This window comes from Triticum dicoccoides, chromosome 5B, assembly GCF_002162155.2.
Source record: "Triticum dicoccoides isolate Atlit2015 ecotype Zavitan chromosome 5B, WEW_v2.0, whole genome shotgun sequence".
Classification (NCBI taxonomy): Eukaryota; Viridiplantae; Streptophyta; class Magnoliopsida; order Poales; family Poaceae; genus Triticum; species Triticum dicoccoides.
Genome location: NC_041389.1, coordinates 390,446,150 through 390,464,683, shown reverse-complemented (window position 1 = coordinate 390,464,683; position 18,534 = coordinate 390,446,150).

Sequence of the window (18,534 nt, the reverse complement as noted above, 5' to 3'; positions counted from 1 at the left end):
GTCATCGTCGATATGGTCGGGAAGGTCTGACGGAGCTCTGCTCCATGCCATGGCACCCTGCAACGCGGAACGGAGAGAGGGAGATATATTAGTCAGGAGATGGAGATAGAAGGAGTTTGAGGGCGTTGAGCGCAGCTTGCGCAGCTTACCGGCAGAGGAGGTCGGCGGCGGCTTGCTGTACGGCGGGCGACGACCAGAGGACGGGTCGACTCGCGGCGATGGGGACGAAAGCACACGAGAGGAGGGGATCAGGGGAACGAAGGTGGGGCCGTGCAAGTTGCTGCGGATCCGTTTTTGTGGCATGATTTCGGGTGGAGTCAATCTGGAAATCTGTGAACTGCTGGCGGGATTGTGGGGATTGGGGACGCGGAGGATTTTTTTTCAAAACTATGATATATTTTATAGCATTTTCGGAAACTATAGGACGTAATGTAAAAAAACCAAAACTAGTAGCCCGTCGGCCATCTTCCGGCCGAAGTAGTAGTTTTCGGCCACAGTTAGGCCGAAGTAGGGTTTTCGGCCAACACTTGACCGAAAAGTGGGGCACCTGGCCGAAAAGTTAATTTTCGGTCAACTCTTGGCCGAAATAGACTTTTTGGTCAAGTCTAGGCCGAAAAGTACTACTTAGTTCTCGTGTAGGCCGAAGTTGCATGGCTCATGCTAAAATGTATTTTCTCGCCACCCGTTTCCCGCCAATCCCTTCCCGCCACTCGTTTCTCGCCAACCCTTTCCTGCCATATGTTCCCGCCACCCGTGTCCCGCCAATCTCTTCCCGCCTTATTTTCCCGCCAATCCCTTCCCGCCTTATTTTCCCGCCAATCCCTTCCCGCCTTATTTCCCCGCCAACCCTTTCCCGCCATAACGCAATTATTCTTTCCCGCCATTTTCTCCTTTGTATCTATAAAACCCCCTTCAGCCGAAGGTGGATAAGCATTCCAGTGTAGTGTAGTCGAGATGTCCCATTATCCGTTCGATCGTAGTTTTCACCCTGGGATGAGCAGCACTCTTCTGAGTCTAGTTACCGATTTCAGGATGGACAATAGGATAGTTCCATGGGACGAACTCATCGGTAGTGACACCATAATGAATGAGTTGGCTCACCAATTATGTAGGTCTGGATGGCCTGAAAGGACCTATGAGGAGGTACGTCAAGAACTTCTTAGGTTGCATGAAAGGTGGAAGAAGGTAGTGGAGCCGAAGAGTGAAACTTTCAGAAGGACTGCAGCAAAGAATACATTTTTATGGACTGAGGAGAGCGAGGACGACGAAAATATCTTCATGTCGCCGCTTCCGGGTTCTGCATCGTCGAAGGGCAAGAGTTCTGCATTGTCCAATGGCAAGACTTCTGCATCCTCGAAGGGCAAGAGTTCTGCATCCAGCAAGGGCAAGAGTTCTGCATCGACGGAGGGCAAGAGGACCGCATCGTCGAAGGGCAAGAAGGCTGCATCAACGGAGGATGACGATGATGACTTCATGTAGTATGTAAGATGTATTCCAGTTGTACCGTTTCATTCAGATGTATTTGCATTATTAGTTTGTATTGTATTATTGTAGGGCATTATGTTCTATCTGAATTTCATTTTGTAGTATGTAAGATGTATTGCACAAGTTCAACTGGAATAAGAATGCGAATTAATAGTAATATGTCTCTCGCATACATAAAACAATATATGTCTCCTGATCAGATAGAAGGAAGTGCGATAGTAACACATACATGAAGCATGTCTCATACATAAATACTGACACACATATGCGAATAGTCTGAAACTAACATAGATAATGAGTCATACATAGATAGATAAGCATATCACTGTGGGGGACGGCGACGAGTCTAGGTCTTCCTCGGGCGAGGACCGGAAGGCGATAAGCGCTGAGGCGGTGGACGAGGCTCGCGATAACCACGACCATAGTTAACCTTGTCTGTCACGGTCTGTGTCTCCTGCGTCGGTGGTGGTGGTGGAGTGTGAAACACTGTCTGCGAGAAGCCATAAATGTTTGTAGCATGGTCATCATCCTCGCGGTCGCCCTCAAAGTAATCAGCACCACCACTAAGGATGGGTGACTGCTCTGAATGCATGAACGGTTGTGACTGGTTGCCGCCTGCGGTAAAGTAAAACATGTAAAATTGATACAAATGCATGAACGATTACTACTCTGTTGAAAAGAATGTAGTGAGTAGGGTTACCTAGTTCCATCTGCTGATGCCAGTAAGCGTTCCCTAGCTGTGAAAGAGGTGGCTCATGCCAGGAAGAGCTCCCTGGCTGTGAAGGAGGTGGCTCATGCCAGGAAGAGCTCCCTGGCTGTGAAGGATGAGGTTCTTCACGGTGCACAGAAGGTCGTGGTTGTGAACGGTGCACAGAGGGTCGTGGTTCTGAATGATGTATAGAGGGACGTGGCGGACGATGTGCTGGAGGAGGAAGTGCAACATCCGAAGACCGTCTACACGTAACAGCTGCGTAAATCCCGCGTAGCTTGTCATCAAGACGCCTCAACCATGAGACGCCCTCTCGCGGTGGGATAGTTTCTCCCCTCTGATAGCGCCGCATTAAAGCGGAAACCTCCTCTCGCGCCTGTACTGTCAAGTCACCCTGTAGATGAAGAGTTAACCAATTATATCCTCATTGTATGATAGACACCACGAATAGACATCCCAGTTTAACAAAAGACTCAACATATAAGAACCAAGGCATTTACCGCGTGGTGTCTGGTTCCCACAACAGAGGCAGTTGGGTACATATCGCTGGTGAGAGGGGCTTCGATCTGATCAGGAGCAGCTGATGGAACCAAGTAGATCCTCGTTGTATGCCGGTAACGCTGCAGATACAACCCGAACATTTCCCAGTTAAAGGCCCGAACCTCACCCTAGATATTTGTCGCAGCGGTAGTCCATTCGTCAACGTAAGGGGTAATGCTCTTAAGCCAGTAATCCATCGACTTGTTTCCTCCTAGGCGACTGTCCCTGATATTGACATGCGCGATACATGATTAGGTATATTATGAATGTATAGCTGACAACTAAAATAGTATTAGTACTTACTTGTGCACGTGGTCTGGCAAGTGTGGAATATCTGGAATCTCAGGCTCTTGATATAGACCGAACTGTCTCATCACCCTATGAAGAGACATCTCCTCAACCGTCACATCGAACACCAACTTGGCCTTGGTCATCCAAAAGTGCCGATCTCTAGTGCATAATCTAGAAATCCCAACTGGGTACCTCGATGATATAGCCTGAGCCGAGTATGGCTCCCAGATAACTTGATCCTCGTGCAAACTATCAAACTGCGCCGTGAAGGACGGGTAGCATCCCCTAACCTGACTATGCGCAAATTGTCTCTGTGCATGACAACAAATAAGCATTAGTAATACTATTGAATGGCAAGAAATAATTGAATTAAATATTACTTAATATAAAAGTACCTCTCGTCGTGCCCAAATAGATCCCATAGTAGGTAAATCGCCGATAGCAGGCACATAAGCCCCAGCTAAGTCCTCCAAACCAAAAGGTTTATCAACATAGACATAGGGTCGTCCAATAGGGAATCTCTCGTATGACCAGAGCTGCAACAATAATGGACATCCAACAACATCAGATTTTCTAGACTTCAACAAGCAAGCTTTGCACAGGCCTCTGTACGTAGCCGCTAACACAGCAGAACCAAAACTCCTCTGTAGAATATCCGCAGGGCAACGTGCGTCAGCTATCTCTCGTGCAATACCGATGAGTCGTGCATCGACAGTGGTCACGTGGTTCTCCGTAAACATCGTCTTGCCGAACAGCCAAAGAATATATGCCTCTAGGGACCGGTCAATCTGTGCCTCCGACAACTGAACATCGGGATATCCTAACGAGACAATCTACATAGAAACGTAATAATTGTATGAAAATCGGGCAACTAAAAACAACATTTGTTTAAGTGGCCTGTGATGGTTACCTGAAACTGGCTCAACCATCTAAAAAGAGGTCCATGAGGATCGTTGTCTATGGCCCTAGCAGTCGGGACCGCAGCCAAAAAACGGGTCTGCATCACTGTTTGCCACCCAGATTCTGCCTCTAAGGGACCTATGGCAGCACCGGCCAGAGGTAATCCCAACAAGTAAGACACATCCTGTAAAGTAGGCGCCATCTCTCCTCATGGAAAGTGAAACGTATGTGTCTCTGGCCTCCATCTATCTACTAAGCAGGTAAGGAGTGACTTGTCATAAGAGAAACGTTTCACTTGCCTCTTGTGTAACTGCACTGGTTCACCTGCCTCATCTAAGTCCGAACCATCAATCCACTCATCCAATGTACCCTCAACCAGCCGTGCCAAGGGTAGAAGTCCAACCCAACTTAACCTACAAAATAACAAGATTGTTAGCGGCTATGAAAAGTATGTCAAACATAGTAAGTCATTATATGGACTCCATTATATGCACACATACCTATCAACCCATGAATCGTGTATCAGCCAGTTAGTCTTTGGGGTATGAGTGACCAACACGTCTAAGTTTTTGCCCGCTTCCAATAGGGCGCCCCGGTGCTTTCTATCGATGTAACCATTAAGCAACGGATACAAAGACATATCTGCAATTCAAACAACAAATCTCAGGTGCAAATACAAACATAGTCCTAACATATTACAAATTAAAACATAGTCTTGACATACTACAAATTAAAACATAGTCCTGACATACTACAAATTAAAACATAGTCCTGACATATTACAAATTAAAACATAGTCCTGACATATTACAAATTAAAACATAGTCCTGACATATTACAAATTAAAACATAGTCCTGTGAGTTATTTCTTCCTCGTTCGCCCTACGACACATTATATAGCTTGTGAGTTATTTCTTCCTCGTCCGCCCCTTCGGCCTCGACTGCCACGACCACGTCCGCCTCTTGCTCTTGTTGTCGCAGCCGTCGATGTGGAAGCACTCGTCGATGCGGAAGCACCATCTTTGTTCAGGTCGGGACAATATTTCATCCTATGCCCATAAGCCGCGCATAACAAACATTGCCTGGTTGCTCCACCAGCTTCAGACTGGTCCATATCGTTCCGGATGCGACGGGCCTTTCGTCTGCCCCTACTTGTTCGCCGAAGGTCTGGATGCGGGATGTATACTCTCTCACCGTCGTTTACCTTGTTAAAATTGTCGACGACTCTAAACCCTATCATCTCGCCTGTCCAGGTGTTGAGCACTGCCTCTTTTAAAAAGTATGGGGACACGAAGGAGATAGCATCCAACTCAATCTGGCCACAGGCGGCCAACACATGAGAGCAAGGTAGGTGCAACAACTTCGGTTTGTTGCATGTACACTCACACGTTGGATAAAATTCCGTTCCAATTTTTACCTCGTGTGTCTTCACCTCATTTCCAGAACCAAAACCATCCGTAGGAAGCTGAACCTCATACCTCCTTTCTTGATTCCCTATGAGTCTGACAGTGTGCTTCTTTGCTTTCTCTATCTTCTTTGCCATGTATTCCATGACACGGCTACAATAAGGTGTGTTCTAATTATCTTCAATATGCTTCTTTGCTAACTCGTGCCTTTCTCTGAAATATCTCAAAGTGCCGTGGAATACAGCCTCCACAATAGCTGTGAGTGGCAATGCTCTATTCCCTCTCAGCACAAAGTTATACACCTCTGCAAGATTGGTTGTCATGTGGCCATACCTAGCTCCATGTGTGTCATGCAGCAAAGACCAATTCACTGGAGGCTCTTTCTCTATCCACTCAGAAAAATTCTTTATTGCCCTTCCCTTCTTTCTCTTAGTATTAGGAGGGTCAATTGCTGGCAAGTCACAAAGACCTACTGGCTCCTCTAGCTCCGCGATGAGTCTGCTAATTTAACTTGATCTTCTTCCATTTTCTTCCTCGCACGGACCTGCTTCTTAGTAAACTCATCTAGTTTTGACCAAATAAATTCGTATTTGCGCTGTTGGCTCTGCTTGCATAATTTTTTGAACAAGTTCATCAACCGCTTGTTCTTGAACTGTGAGAAAAAATTAGCCCCAAGATGGCGCATGCACCACCGGATCTGCAAGTCCCTCCAAGGTGTTGGTTCATCATCTGTTGGATTACGAAGTGTCTTCACGGCCTTCAATATACCAGCATGTCTGTCATGAATGACACACACGTTTGGTCGGTCCTTCACGATGGCAATTTTCACTTGGCGGAAGAACCATACCCAGCTGAGAAAGTTCTCACCCTCCACAAATGCCATGGCAAGTGGGATGATTTGATTGTTCCCGTCCACACCAATAGCAGTCAGAATTTGCCCTCTATACTGACCGGTCAGGAATGTACCATCCACAAACATAACAGGAGGACAATGCCGGAAAGCTTCGATGCACATACCAAAAGAGAAGAACACTCGTTTCAACACCTTGAAATCTGGTATACTCAGCAACCTCATGTGTTGTACATTCACATAAGTGCCGGGATTCCTCTCCTTCAGTATGCCCAGGAGACGGACAACATTATCATATGAGTCGAAGAACGTCCCAAACCTTTCCTCCATAGCCTTCTGCTTACCCCTCCAAGCCTTCCCATAAGGAATGACATAATTCCATCTGACCTTCACTGCTGTTTGGATGTGTTTTGCTTCCATATCTTTCTTCTCTACTATCTCAGTATACATGAGTTGCGCAATGAGACTTGAAGTCAGGTTCGGATGCTTCACCAACAGGTTCTTCCTCACATAATTATGTGGGACGACAATGGTGACAACCCAGTGGATGTCATACTTCGGCACATGCCCGTGCACCTTCCCAGGACAATTTGTTTCAACACATTTCACGGTATAGTTTGTTGGACTTGATATGTGTGTCCGAAAAACCCTCTGCGTAGACATAGCCCACTTTATCACCGCATACTTCAATTTTTTCTTTGTATCAAACATAGCCCCTATCTGTACTTGGTTCAGATTATACTGCCATGGAGTCTCATGGCCATCGTTGACCGTAAGGCCAGTGGATATGTCCTGCTCCCATGCAGAAGGAATCGGTACCTCCACTTCATCCTCAGAATTTTCAGAATCCAGTTCCTCCACCAATCCATCCTCGTCCTCTTGCTCCATCACCCTCTGCATTTCATCCCCTTCCTCATCCCCATCAGCAAAACCAGAACCAGCTAATATTATCGACTGGCTACTCTGCCCAGTATCAGGACCACAAACATTGTGTGGCACATACTCCGACTCTTTCTCGGGTTGGCTAGCATACACATCTTGTGGCTGTGACCCGGATAAAACAATCTCGGTCGCCACTTCACTGCCCTGACCGGTTTCATACCCTCTGTGGAGTTGTACGGCATTCTCCTCCTTCGGCACAGGTTGCACAAGTACATATGGGTGGATTCTTCGGTCTCGGCAGCGTCTTAACAGGGACAACCAATGTTGGCTCCTATCTACCGGCATCAACTCCCACTTGACATTTTTACAAGATTTGGTCCACAATGCGTGAATACTGACGGAACATACTTCAGGATCAAGCCCGAAACTAGTTGTCAACCAGTACTTCAATTGTCTAATGTCCAGTCTGTCCGGGTCTGCTAGTGTCATGACGCCATTTTTAAACTCGCTAAGATCAACTCCCAACTCATTATATCGAACGTTACTAGCGCCGTAGTAAACAGTCAAATTTACTGATTCAGACATTTTCACCTGTCAGACATTGTCATCTTCTCATTAATCACAACGAACACTAATATTACCTGCTACACTGACTACGCGCTAAAATGCCACCACAAACATATTAACACTAACTAATAAACTATACAATTTAGAGAAAATTTGTGACGCCATGGTTATACCTTCGAAGCGTGCGTCTCTTCCGGTCACCGGCACCGGCCACCGGACAACGGCAGCGCCGCCCACTCGACGGCCGGAGGTTCAACTCCGGTCACCCCCAAGCTGCTGCTCCTCCTCACCACCTCCTCCTCCACAGCTGCTGCTCCTCCTCACCACCACCTCCTTCCCAACCGGACCTCCTCCACCCAACCATGGCTCCTCCCCCAAGCGCACAAAAAACTATCCCATAACAAAAAAAAACACCATAGGCTGGTGAAGAATGCTATGATCTATCTATTTTGTGCCTTGGTTGTGTAAATAAGTGCAAATTGGAGGAGATCAGGGAGGAGACCGGAGCTCTACAGAGAAGAACGAGAGGAACGAGAGAAAGAAGAGGCGAGCAGGAAGAGGAAGGCGACGACGGGATTGGCCTTATCCAGACCTTTTCGGTCTAGGCCTGGCCGAAAAGCTTTTCGGCTGCGGGCTGGCCGAAAACGGCCCACTTCGGTCTAGGCCTGGCCGAAGCTACTATTTTCGGCCCAGCCCCAACCGACGAGACCTCTTCGGCCCAACTGAGGTTCATTTCGGCCTACAGCTGGACGAAAAGTCCTTTTCGGCCTAGTTCTGGCCGAAAACTACCACTTCGGCCACCACGAGACCGACAGGGTCATATTTCTGGTATATTCGCAATGGGTACTATAGTTCCCGAATTAGCTATAAAAAGGTGATAGTTTTGAAAAAAAATCGACGCGGAGCGCTACGAGGATTGACAGACTACCGCGTCTGGTTGGCAGAACATCTGATCTGAGACGTTGATCTCGGTGACAGACTATTGATGCATTATGAATGGTGGGATGTATTTAAGTTAATTTGATCCGAGGGTCCTGGTAATCCTGTGTACAGTTTACCGTGTGGCTTTAGAGGGATTGATGTTTGCTTTTTTAATAGTAGTAGTATAGATAGATCGAACAACCGAACGTACATACGTGAACGAACATGTCAACTTGCTCCTCTGTTGCTGTAATCAGCTCGGGGGCGGCCCGGACGGGCGCGAGCAAGGTGACGCGATGGGTTCGCCGACTCACCGGCTGCGCACGTACGTAGGGTGGCTGCGCACAGGTTAGAGGAGAGGCTAGTGGCCTGTGTCCATTGCAAAAGTGTAGGTGTTTGTGTGGGTGGAGAGGGTCCGACTGTGATCCATCGGACTGTGAGGCTTCAGAGTTGCACTAGCTGCTTATCTGCATCCTGCGCCACATACGCGGCCGCCCAGCCCACGATGTAAAGAACGAACGGGAATAACTTTGCTTTTCGTGGTCCCGCGGGAAAATTCTTTCACAGCTCACGACGGTGCGTCTTGCGCGCCTTGGGTGGTCACGGTTGCATACCAGGCGGAGGCACCGAGGAGGTGCAGTAAAAGCATCTACATCCGGACTTGGTAAATTCGGTTCCACCGGACACCTTTCAAATGTTGCGCCGCACATCCACATATCATAAATTTCGATCATTAATTTCATGCACATTGATCATATGGTATAAACTATTCGAATGCCCAAATTTAAAACAAAACAAAGCAAATCATAGAGGCAAGAGGTGCCGTTGGGCGCCGTGGTGGCGTCGACGATAGCTGGACCGAGCAAGGTTGATGTATCAGTACAGTTCTGAATATGGAGCGGTGGCAGTTGGCGGCGGTGGCCTCTGAGAGCATGCCGGACCAGTGTGTGTCCCAGACCCGGCAAGTGGCTAGGTTGGGGGTCTCAGATCTTAGATGTTAGGCTTGGTTGCGATGTCTGTTTGATATTAGGCCCAGGCTATCTGCGCCCCTTCATCAACTAGATAGGTGTAGCGACAGTTTGTTGCTTAGACGGCGGCTTTAGTCTTATTGTTGTATGACTTTGTAAGGTCTTGTGAGAATAATTAATAAAGTGGCCGTATGCATCACCCAGATGCAGAGGCCGGGGGTCATCCTCCTTTTCTAAAAAAAATCATAGTTTAACAAACCGGACATGACAAAATGAAATCAATGTCTGAGCGTGACGAATGGCCTCGGATCACTGATTGGGCGCGTGCTCCGAGCGGAATGTGTCCTCGTCGTCCTGCTCCGATTGCATCGGGGCTGCCTGCTTCGCCTGCATCCGGGCTGCCTGCTCTGCCTGCATCCAGGCTGCAGCCACCCTCGTCGCCTCGTACTTCCTATGGTCGTTGATCTCCATCTTCTTGTCAACAAGCCACTTCTTCTAATGCTCATCATAGAGGGTCTCGTCCGCGACATAATCCTCACATCTTCCACGTCCGAACCTCCCTGCGCCGCCATCGCCGCCTCCCTCTCTCATTGCCTGCGTCGCCGCAACTTGCGGGCTACGTTCTCGGCCTTGTAAGTCGCCGCCGACGGACGAGGCGGACTGCGTCTCCGTCGCGGCAGTGTGGGTCGGGCTAAACGACATCTCCGGCGGTGGATCGGGACCAGAAGTGAGGATTGGAAGCAAGGAGGGAGGCCGGCGAGGGTCCGGGTGTCGTGGTTCTAAGTCTGACAGTAGTGTAGGGGGGTACTAAAGGAGAGGCAAGATCCTAGCAATGGAGTAGTTGTACACGCAAGAGTTTTACGAGTTCAGGCCCTTCTCGAAGGAAGTAACAGCCCTACGTCTCGGAGCCCGGAGGCGGTTGAGTGGATTATATGCGTGTGAGTTATAGGGGTGCGAACCCTTTACACTGAGGAGGGGGTGGCTTATATAGAGTTTGCCAGACCCCTCCGGCCCTCAGTTATGCAGGGTTTAAAGTACATTAAGTCAGGGGGTTACTGGTAACACCCTCATAAAGTGCTATGAAGATCATAAAGGCTACTTAATGACAGACCGTTACGTGCAGAGTGACTTTAGATCTCCTGACTGTCGAGTGGTTAGCTTCATGGTCGAGTGGTTATCTTCATGGTCGAGTGTCCTCAAGTCCGTCGAGTGGACCACCTCTAGGTCGACTGACAGGTAGTTTCTTCTAGAGATGTCCTTGGGTAGGGTAGCTTAGACAGGTCCATGACCCTACCCTAGGTACATAGCTTCATCATTAGCCCCCAAATGGATCGAGATTTGAGTGGGGAAGGAGTTGAGAATTCTTCCGACCCATTTTTCGTGCTATGAGTGTGTCTTGTCTTGGACCAGTGAATTTTTAGGTGACGACATCAACTTCTTTTTCAGTCGCCTTGATCCATTCTTTATTTCTGCCGAGTGAAGTTTTCACCTGGAGAGGTCCGAGTGACGGAGTGGAGGGGATCTTCTGCCCGACGAGCTGTTCTGCAAACCGCGTATTTTGTGGGATTTGAAATTTGGGAAGCGCGCGGGACGGGGCGTAGCCGCAGCAATCGGACGGGATAAGGCAGGGGCGCCTCGATCTCCATGCCACCTTTTTCGCCACGTACCGCGCGCGCGACTGTTGCGGGATTTGACAGGATCGTCCGGGCCTACATGTCAGCCACTCGGAAGCAGCCTTATATAAAAGCCGGACGGGGGTTTTTCAACAGTGCGCCCTCATTCTTCCCTCTTCTCCAGATTTCTCCGCCGCGTTCACTTCCGCCTCCGTGCCACTGCTCCGTGCGTGCTCCGCCGGCGACGATGGTGAAAGAGAAGACGGCGGCCCTGGAGCGGGCGAAGAAGGCGACGGCGAAGGCGAAGGGGAGAGGAACCAGTCGGAGTGGCTCTTCATCGAGGACCGGCCTGCCGCCGGGCTGGATCCAGGGCGACTGGATCCGCTCGACAATTAGTCAGGCGGATCTCGACGACCTGGCTGACGGAGGGCTGATCCCCATGGGTCGGCGCGGCTCCCGGGGAGGGAGTTAGAGCCGCAGCCCCAGGAGGGTGAGTGCGTTCTTCTGGCCACCCACGTCGACCGTGGGTTTTCTTTGCCACCCCACCCTTTCTTCCGGGGTTTTTTGAATTTCTTTGGGGCACAACTCCACCACTTCACGCCCAACACCATAGTGTACCTCGCCGCCTATGTGTCTTTGTGGAGTGCTTCTTGGGTTGTCGGCCTCACTGGGGTCTCTTTAAGCACATCTTCACCTGTCGCTCCCAGACGGTGAAGAAGGCAAATCCGAGTGACGAGAGGACACATGTGATTCAGATGTGTGGGGGCCTCGGGATCCAGTTGAGAGGGAAAAGTTCTTTTCTGACCATGGTTTTGCCCGACTCCGTCCGCGGGTGGCAATCGACTTGGTTTTACTGCAAGGACCAGCCGATGCCAGGGCAGTCGACCGGGCTCCCTCCCTTTTCCATGGAACGAGTGTGGAAGCCCTCCTCTTTGAAGGTGGTCCCGGAGGAGAAGGCGCAGGTGAAGGTGTTGGTCGAGCGTGTTGTGCAGCTCATCCGCGACGGGGTGACTGGTATGGACCTCCTGGAGGTCTTCCTCCGGCGGCGCATCCAGCCGCTCCAATTTCGAGATCATCCTATGTGGATGTATTCTGGAACCGAGGACACCACTCGGATCCACCCGGAGGAGATCGACGACGCCACGCTAGAGCGGTGGATGGGAAGCATTACGGGGAACAAGGACAACCCTCGAGGAGCCAGGAGGGTCGTTCCACTCGACCAGTCATATGAAGTTGACAAGGTCCAATTCTGCATTTCCGACTACAATTCTGTTTTTTCCATTCTGTTTGTTTGAAATCAACCGACTGACTTTTCTCTTGTTTGCTGTCTTCTAGGTCACGACTGAAATGTACTCGATGCCCAACGGGGCGTAGGAACAAGCCGAGGAGGGAGAGGCGAGTGGAGGCGAAAGTGAGGAGGAGGAGTGGAAAACTGACGACGAGGGGGAAGAGGATGAAGACAGTTCCAGTGAGGAGGAGGAGGAAATGGAAGTCGATCCTCCTCGCACGGAAAGGACATCCAAGCTCGCCCACGATCCCGCGAGGCAACGCGGTAAAGCGGTTGCACCCGTTGTGCCGTCGAGAAAGCATCCTCGGACGGCCTCTCCGGCGCCGACTGAAAAAGCGCCGAAGCACCCGCGGGCGGAGTCATCGAAGCCGCTGATGAGGACATGTACCTAGGGTAGGGTCATAGACCTGATCTAAGTACCCTGCCCAAGGACACCCTCAGAAGAAACTGCCTTCCAGTCGACCAAGAGGGATTTCACTCGACCAACCCGAAGGACTCGACCATGAAGACTCACTCGACCATCAGGAGATCAAGAGCCACTCTGCATCCAAACGGTCTGTAATTAAGTAGTCTTTATGGCATTTAGAACACTTTATGTAAGACGTTACCAGTAACGTCTAGACTTAATGTACTTTAAACCCCGCATTACTGAGGGCCGGAGGGGTCTGGCGATCACTATATAAGCCACCCCCCTCCTAAGTGTAAAGGGTTCGCACTCTTGTAACCTATACACACATAATCCAGTCGACCGCCTCCGGGCTCCGAGACGTAGGGCTATTACTTCTTCCAAGAAGGGCCTGAACTCGTACATCATGTGTCTATACAACTGCTCCATAGCTAGGATCTTGCCTCTCAATACCTACCCCCCATTCTACTGTCAGACTTAGAACCACGACAGTTGGCGCCCACCGTTGGGCAGGTGTCTTAGCGATTTTTGGAGAAGTTGTGATTCTTCCGATTACTTTCATCATGGTCGCTAGCGGAGTTTTGGTCGAGGGCCACGAGATCCGTCTCGGCGCTCTCACCTTCATCGCCGACGATTCCGCTTGGCTCCAGGAAGCTCCACTCGACATCGACGTGCTCCCCGTCCGCGGTGCGACGCATTTTCGCGCATGTGTCCACGGCGTTCTGCTGCGGCAACCGTCGACTCCGTATTGGTCGACTCCTCTGTCGTCATCCCTCCCAGTTTCCTGCCAGCGCAAGCGATCTGGTCAGTCGAGACTACAGCGATGGGTGAGGCACGCGGTGGCTCGCCAGACGGCCACCACCCAAGTCGCGGCAATCGTGCCCGATGAATCCCTCTACGGCTTGTTCGATCTGTCGACTGGCTCCATAGAGACTGCATCCGAGTGCGATAGCAGTGATCCAGCGGCGGAGGTCTTGATGGTTGATGGGCCTCATAGCCCTCCCGGCTTCCCCCGTGGCGACGGGGCGGAAGGTGGAGGTGACCCCGCTCGAGTCCATGAGGAATATCAACCCGAGCCACTTAACCCCCTGCAAAGGGAAGAACTTCGCCGCAGGAACATGGATGCCCTGCATACTCCTATCGTAGGAGAAACCCCCGAGGCTCGTGCCTTGGAAGAGGTGCGTTTGGCCAACTTGGCTAAACGCGCTCGTCTGGAGAATCTCCAGCGAGCACTCGACGAGCGCGCGCAGCAATGAGTACCCGACTCCAGTCGACGTCAACTCTTCCCGCCGACTCAGGTATATCAAACCCCGATTCAGAATTTAGCAGCTGCAACCCGTATAGCAGAGTCAATTCAGCCCTCTCAGTCAGAAGCTGGCAGAGGCTTGATGCAGATTAGAGATTTGCTCCGGGCAGCAGGAGATCAGAATTCGGCCATGTCACAGTCACGCAACAGGATTCACAGCCGATCCATTGCTGCGAATTCGGTCCAGTCAGCTCATAGCCCTAGATCGCCTCCACGGCGTGAAGGATGCGAGAATCGACGAGACCAATACGGTGACCGATATGATTTTGATGATAGGCGTCGAGTGCCCACTCCTCCTCCGAGAGGCGGGTCTTACGCTCCTCGACTGCAAGATGACAGGCATCAACTCAGTGTGGGGCGGAGAGCTCCGGTCGACCCCTGGGAACCAGGCTTCGACGCACGATCCATTATCGTGCAAGGTTTGGTCGATCGGAACAGGGCTCACAGAGACGCGCCCACTGGCAACCGAGTGCATGTTTCGGGTCCGGAATGTTTCAGCAGGGCTATTAGAGCCGCAGTAATTCCCCCCAACTTCAGGTTGGCAACTGGAGTGAGCAAGTTCACCGGTGAGTCTAAGCCCGAAACCTGGCTTGAGGACTACTGAGTGGCAGTACAGATCGGCGGCGGGAATGATGAGGTGGCCATGAAGCATTTACCACTCATGTTGGAAGGTTCGGCCAGGGTGTGGCTGAATCAGCTGACTCCAAGCAGTATTTACACTTGGGAAGATCTTTCCCGAGTGTTCGTCAGAACATTTGAAGGAACCTACAAGCGACCAGCTGGGCTGACAGAGCTGCAAGTCTGCGTACAGAAGACAAATGAAACCTTATGAGAGTACATTCAGAGGTGGATTACTTTGCATCATACCGTGGAGAACGTGTCTGATCATCAGGCAGTCTGTGCTTTCAAGGATGGTGTCAAGAACAGAGAATTAAGTTTGAAGTTTGGGCGTACCAGAGATATGACCCTGAGTCGAATGATGGAAATTGCCACCAAGTATGCCAATGGTGAAGAGGAAGACAGACTCCGAAGCGGCAAGTACAAGCCGAGTCAGTCGGAGAAAGGAAACTCCAGTCGGAAGCAGAAGCGGAAGGCCGAACTCAGGGCAAGTTCAAGGGAAAAACCCAAAGGATCCTGGAACCCCAAGAAGGTGAAGGATAAAGAAGGAAATGACGTGTTGGATCTGCCGTGTCACATCCACACGAAGAAGGACGAAGAGGGTAACTTCGTCTACCTAAGCATACCACTCGCCAGTGTCGGCTCTTGATCCAGCAGTTTCAAGGCAAGCAGCCCAAGGACAAAGAGAAGGAGTCAGACAAGGCTGAGGACAAGGAAGACAGCGAAGGAGGTTACCCCCATGTCAATTCCACCCTGATGATTTTTGCTGATATAGAGAGCAAAAGTCGACTGAAAGTGATCAACCGCGAGGTGAATATGGTCGCTCCGGCGACGCCAAATTATTTGAGATGATCCCAGACTCCCATTACATTCGACCAGTCTGATCACCCAACTCACATTGCCACCCCTGGGAGGCAAGCCTTAGTGGTCAACCCGATCGTCGAGGGCACTCGATTGACGAAGGTGCTAATGGATGGTGGTAGCGGACTGAATTTATTGTATACGGACACGCTGAAAGGAATGGGCATTCCGATGTCCTGACTCAGCAAGAGCAACATGAGTTTTCATGGAGTTATACCTGGAAAGAAAGCCGAATCACTCGGCCAAATAGCTCTGGACGTAGTGTTCGGTGACTTGAAACATTTCCGGAAAGAGAAGCTGACGTTTGAGATCGTGGATATTCAGGGCGCCTACCACGCTATTTTGGGGAGACCAGCTTACGCACGGTTCATGGCTCGACCATGTTACGTGTACCTCAAATTGAAGATACCCGGCCCCAAAGGCGTGATCACTGTCACTGGTAATCGGAAAAAGGCAGAAGAGTGCTTCCAGAAAGGATCAAAGATTGCCGATTCTCAGATGGCAACGGTCGAGTTAGAAGAATATAAGCAAAATGCTGATCCAAGTGAAAGCTAAGAAGCCTGCCACAGAGTCAGCATTTCAGTCGTCCGGTGAGACGAAGCCCGTTCACATTCACCCGACAGATCCCAATGCAGCTCCTACCCATATCTCCACAACACTCGACCCTAAATAGGAAGAAGCGCTCATCCAGTTCCTCCGTGAGAACTGTGACATCTTTGCATGGAAGCCTGCTGACATGCCGGGTGTTCCCAGGGGACTGGCTGAGCATCGCCTAAGAGTCGACTCGGCAGCAAAACCAGTCAAAGAACATCTTTGGCGGTCCGCCGTCCAGAAGAGAAAAGCTATTGGTGAGGAGGTGGCTCGACTATTGGTGGCAGGATTTATCCGAGAGATATACCACTCCGAGTGGCTCGCCAATGTTGTCATGGTTCCCAAAAAGGACAACTCACTCCGCATGTGCATTGATTTCAAACACATTAATCGGGCCTGCCCGAAAGATCATTTTCCTCTCCCTCGCATCGATCAAATTGTCGACCGGACCGCGGGGTGTGAGAGGTTGTCTTTTCTAGACGCCTACTCCGGATACCATCAGATCCGTCTATATGGACCGGATGAGATCAAAACAGCTTTCATCACACCATTCGGGTGCTTCTTCTATATCACTATGCCATTCGGCCTCAAGAATGCCGGAGCCACGTTCATGAGGATGATTCAGAAGTGTTTGATCACTCAAATCAGTCGAAACATGGAAGCGTACATGGATGACATTGTGGTCAAGTCACGTAAGGGTTCCGACCTGTTGACTGACCTAGCCGAAACATTTGCCAATCTCATGAGGTATGATATCAAGCTCAATCCGTCGAAGTGCACATTCGGAGTTCCAGGTGGCAAGTTACTCGGTTTTCTCGTTTCCGAACGTGGAATCGATGCTAACCCAGAAAAAGTTGGCACTATACTCCGAATGAAACGCCCTGTGCGAGTGCATGATGTCCAGAAACTTACCGGATGCTTGGCCGTGTTAAGTCGATTCATCTCTCGCCTCGGTGAAAAGGCGTTGCCCCTTTACCGACTGATGAAAAAAGCAGACAAGTTCGAGTGGACTCCAGAAGCTGATGCAGCGTTTGCTGAGCTAAAAGCTCTGCTCTCCACCCAGCCGATGCTTGCTGCTCCAATCAGCAAAGAGCCTCTGTTGCTTTACATTGCAGCCACAGGACAGGTCGTCAGTACAGTACTTACGATCGAGCGGGAAGAGGAAGGCAAAACCTTCAAAGTTCAACGCCCAGTGTATTATCTCTCAGAAGTTTTGACTCCATCGAAGCAAAGATATCCTCACTATCAGAAGCTTGTGTATGGAATCTACATGACCATGAAGAAGGTTGCTCATTATTTCTCTGATCATAACATTACAATCGTCAGCGACGCACCATTGTCAGAGATTCTGCACAACAGAGACGCAACTGGTCGAGTGGCTAAATGGGCGATTGAACTTCTTCCCCTTGATATCAAATTTGAGGCAAAGAAAGCCATTAAGTCCCAGGCTATAGCTGATTTCCTTGCCGAGTGGATTGAACAACAGCAACCGACTCAAGTTCACTCGGAGCATTGGACCATGTTCTTCGACGGCTCTAAGATGTTAAATGGTTCTGGTGCTGGGGTAGTCTTGGTTTCCCCCAGAGGAGATAAGCTCAGATATGTGCTCCAGATTCACTTCGATTCCTCCAACAATGAAGCAGAATATGAAGCTCTCTTGTACGGGTTGCGCATGGCCATTTCACTCGGCGTCCGTCGCCTTATGGTTTATGGCGACTCAAATTTGGTGGTCAATCAGGTGATGAAGGAGTGGGATGTTAGAAGCCCAGCCATGACTGGATACTGCAATGCAGTGAGGAAGCTTAAAAAGAAATTCGAAGGGTTGGAACTCCATCACATACCCCGATTGAAGAATCAAGCGGCTGATGATTTGGCAAAAATAGTGTGATGCCCGGATAATTAAGCTACAGTAATTCTCTGCTAATGGTGCCACGTCACTTCAATTACTGTTGCTACTCTCATGTTAGTTCGAAATCAATTCAAATTCAAATTCAAAATCAAGCAAACAATAAAAGTTTTCAAATATTAAAACTAAAATGTTCGGAGTGAACCAAATATTGCATAGGTAATTATGGTGGAGAAACCACACTTTTATAAAATAGCTAAATGCTCTAAAGTAAATAAATAGTAGCTAAAACCAGTAATTAAATTCGTTTTATAATATATAAAATGTTAAACTAAATTGTTTGGGCGCCCAAGTTATTGTGGCATTAGAATAAGTAGTAATACAATTTTAGGAACTAATTTTATAATTTATAAAACTAACATGAATAGTAACAAAAAGGAAAAAAGGAAAATAATAAAAAGTTATAAAAAAAAAACAAAGCAAAAA